Genomic DNA, 4,493 nt, shown 5'->3' with positions numbered 1-4,493 from the left:
GGAGGCTGGAGACTTTTACATGTGTGGATCCTGGAGACTTTTACATGTGTGGAGCCTGGAGACTTTTGCGTGTGTGGAGCCTGGAGACAGGTTAGCATGTGTTTCATATACAGTAATGAGGAACACATGCAGTTCACTAAAAGCTGAATGAGTTGCATTTTAAAGAAAGGCACAACCACAGCCTTTATTTATCAGGTGTTTATTTGGACACTGCAAGTAACTGGGGGCCATGTATATGTATGTATATGTGTATGTATATATGTATATGTGTGTGTGTATTCTTACCTTTTCACCTAATATTCACTTGTCCAAGCAGCAGCAACTTTTTCCCCCTTTTTTTTGTTTTCAGTGTTTTATTACATTTCACATTTTTCAGATTTTATTATGCACGACATTATGTGTTTTACATACATGTTAACCCTCAGATTCCTGTGTATGACAGGTGACATAATGTATTCCTACAGTCTCTCTCAGCAGAGGAGGGGGCAGGCTTTACTTTGGTGGATTCATAAAAAGCTGTTCTCTGCAGCACAGGAAAGGAGCATTTGTCTGTATGGGTTAAAGGTGTTGGGGTGTATGGATGTTTATGGCACAGACACCTGAGTGAGAATGGAGGTTCATTAAGGAGCAGACCTGATACATCCTACAGAGGTGACAGTGGCAGAGAGAGATAAAGAGACAGACAGACAGAAAGACACAGACAGAGAGAGAGAGAGACTGAGAGAGAGAGACTGGCAGACAGACAGACCTACAGACAGGCAGAAAGAAAGACATGCAGGCAGAAAAAAGAGAGAGAGAGATACACGAAATCTCAGAATCAGTCATTCTCCGCCTGGCTGAGGGCAGCAGGTGTGTCTTGAACTTGTGTTTATGGCATCAATTTAAATGACAGATAATTACTTTTGTGACAATGTGCCAATTAGATTAGACTCGGGCAAACAACATAACGGCAATTTGCTATGCTCTGCTGAGAAACAACACCCTGATCATAATTAAGAGCTATGGACAAAATAGCACACTGCTGTGCATTGAAAAAATAAATAAATAATTAAATGAATATAAATTAAACATTTCTCTCAAAAGAAAGTTAAGAGAGAAATCTTGTAACTGAATGAGATTTTGCAGGAAGGATCTCGTGTCTCGGGGCTTGTGAATGACATAGAAAGATTAATTAACTTATTAATCTGCTTTTTTTCTTAAACACTTGTTGTCAAAGACCTGTCATCACCTCAATTTCCAAAAAAAAAAAAAAAAACCCCGCTGATGGAACCTGACCAAATTCAAGGGGGGGATGATCTCTGTGATTCCAGAGTGTCAGTGCCTCTTAGACTGGGTCACATCCCCTGAGGTCTGAACACACAAAAAAATGAACATAGACGACCTTCTTCTTCTTTCACTTCTCTCAGAACATCCTGTAGGAAACACATTCCTATTCCACTGAAGCTCCCTGTGTCCTGATCACTTTCCTCTTTTCACTTCATCATCCCCTCATCACACTCGGCCAGTCCGAGCTCCATCCCCAAATCCTCACTGCACATCCCAGTCAAGTCTTGGTGAACAGTTTGATCTCACCCCTGTACAGAAGACGATAGCTCCACTCCTGAACCCCTGTATCTGTAGGCACTCTTAGTGATGACCGGGGGGGGGGGGTCCAGGCCTGTGGAGAACAGCAGTAGGGGTAGGAGCATCTCTGTGGTACATGTCAGACTGGACAGTCACATGGGCAGTTGTCTTTGAGTTTGGTTTCTAGTGTTGCCCTCCAGGGTCCTCACTGAGTTCTTGACAAATAACTTGACAGTGTCTTACTGACTTTGAATAGTGCTTGGTACAGAATGACCAGAGCAGGTATAAACAGGTATATGCATGTCTGCGTGCACATAGTAGCTGGCCTTGGATAGTGAGATGGGTAACGCTGTTGTCTAGTGTGCGTAAGCCTGGGGTTCGAATCCCCATTCAAGCACACTGGTGATTTTCAACTGAGAGTCCTTGGGCAAGGCTTTTAATGCTACCCTCTCCTGTCCTGCAATATGACAGAAGTCGGGATAAGTCATGTAAAGAGAGATGGTGTTAACTGTTGGATTGGCAGCCTGAACTGTAATCAGCAAGGCTGGTTGATTGATTGATTGATTGTTTGGTGAGAAACACATGAGCCTTGTATGTATGCCTTTTGAGCATTCCCTGACCAAAGCCTTTGTAACCTGCAGTGCTCGGGTAGTGTAGTGGGTACCACCGCAACATGGGGAACTGAGCATGTAAAAGTTTGGGGTTCAATTCCCTCCTCAGACCCACTACTGATATACCACTAATAGACTCCTATTGCCACATTGGCCTGCAATAGTGGACTAAATTGCATTTCTATTCAGTAAATGAACTTCACACATTTATTACAGTACCTACCAATCAATTACTACTAGTTGAGATAGCTCTGTCTTATAAAATTGACATAGCATCGGGAGTCTGAGTGGTATAATGATGGTGTGCTTGTGTGTGGAATCAAACCCCAGTGTTCCACATACTACATGGTGGGGAAATCCACTACGCTACCTAGCTAGTAATAAGCAATTCAGGTGGATGTATATGGGACACTAAGAACTCAAAGGGCGAGTGACTGAACGACAGCAAGATAGACCAAAAAAAAAAGATATATATACATCCAACGAGCAGTTACATCAACTGCTGGGTAGCATAGTGGATATGGCTGCAAACTGGTACGTGGCAGACTGGGGTTCGATCCCGGCTACTGCAATAAGGTAAGTTACTTAATGATACATTGGTATACTGTGTAAGCTAATGGTAAGTATGTGTGGTTGATTGGATTGTTAGATAGCTAGGAATCAGTGCTGTAAGTATGAGTGCACACACACCACGGAAAGGAAAAAAATCTAACAATTGAGGTCAGGTGATAGTTTATTTCTACAAAAACAGATGCCTCCCCAGGAGGCTTGTTTTTGGTTAAGTTTTTTTTCTTCAAAGTTCACGAATGCACCTTCTAACTCTAGCGATGGCCCAGATGGCTTGTAGGCCAGTGTAGCGTTAGGAGTCCTACCCGTGGACTCTTGTTGGTATGGCAGTAGTGGGACTCGAACCCCCGAACCTCACTGAACGCCCACATACCACACTGTGGCAGTACCCACTACGCCATCCAACCGCTGCACATCAGCATTTCGTGGATATATAAATCTATATACATAGCTGTCATGGCAGTTGCCATTCATTAGTGTCTTATATATGGAAAATTGCAATGGCTACCAGTGGTTGGATGGCACAGTGGATAACACCACCATCTAGTATTGGTAGACTGGGGGTTTGATTCCACGCACAAGCACATTATTGCTATACCAATAGCGTTGCCACCTTTTGCTTCGTAAACAACTTGGACACTCTGACAATTGTTTTTGGGTGGGTGGGGCGTTAACCACATTTGCAAATATAGTGTGTAAACAGTTGTGGGATTCCTTATTGCCTCTCTCACCTATAACTGCCCACACATAACACAGGTGGCGAAGAACGGGTCTCCTTGGGTGGGCCTTACCCATTCAGAAATTCTTTTCTCTTTTTCACCCGATCTGAGTTGTACGCTGTAAATCTTTTTTTCTTTGACGCTGGTGGCTTGTCCGATTTCGTTTTGTCAACCTCCTTGTCCATCTCCCCCCCCCCCCCCCCCCCCCCCCCCCCCCCCATTTCACAAAATAAATAGAAAGTTGTTTAAAAGAAAAAAAGCAAAGACAAACTAACGTTACCTCTAGCTAGCAACTGAACTCACAGTGGGGCGGTGGGTGAGGATGCACGCAGCAGACCTGCAGCCCGGGCAGTTGCTAGGCAATAAGGTAAGTTTTCATATTTCTGCTACCAATCAAATAAAAGTACAGACATGGCCAGTCGTCGCTCTGTTTTACCTGTTTTTACCCACATACAGACACAGATTAGATGCATAAACATAACCAGGAAGAAAACAGAATAGCAGTAGAAAGCCACCAAGGCTGACGGGCTAGTCACGTCACATCCCACCAGAGCCAATCACAGTGCGCACAATGCATATGTCAAGAAGATGGACAAACAGACAAAATCTAAATAGTCAATTAAACAGAAACGGTAAAAATTGATCTAGCCCATTGAAAACCAGGACATTAAGTGTCCCGGGAGGGAGAATGAATTTATTAAAAAGAAGGAAAACCGTGACAGGTGGCATCCCTATACACCAATAAGAGTCCTCGGGCAAGACTCTTAACACTACACTGGCTCACCACTGAGTGGCATGTCAACTGGACTTAGACCAACTGCTCCTCTACTTTGGTTAGGGAAAGGTTTGAATACCATACAAAGAAGCGTCCTGTGGAGGGAGGCATTTCCCATTCAAATAAACTGTCCGTCAAGATTCTGTATTTATAATTCCAGCTCCCTCAACACAGCTTCTCCAACAATCAACACAGTCTTTCTTTATACTATCTATCCAGACATCCCTGTTAGTGTCTTAGTATTAAAAGACAGGCAAG

The sequence above is a fragment of the Chanos chanos genome, chromosome 15 (genome assembly GCF_902362185.1).
Source record: "Chanos chanos chromosome 15, fChaCha1.1, whole genome shotgun sequence".
NCBI lineage: Eukaryota > Metazoa > Chordata > Actinopteri > Gonorynchiformes > Chanidae > Chanos > Chanos chanos.
This window is presented reverse-complemented; position numbering follows the sequence as displayed.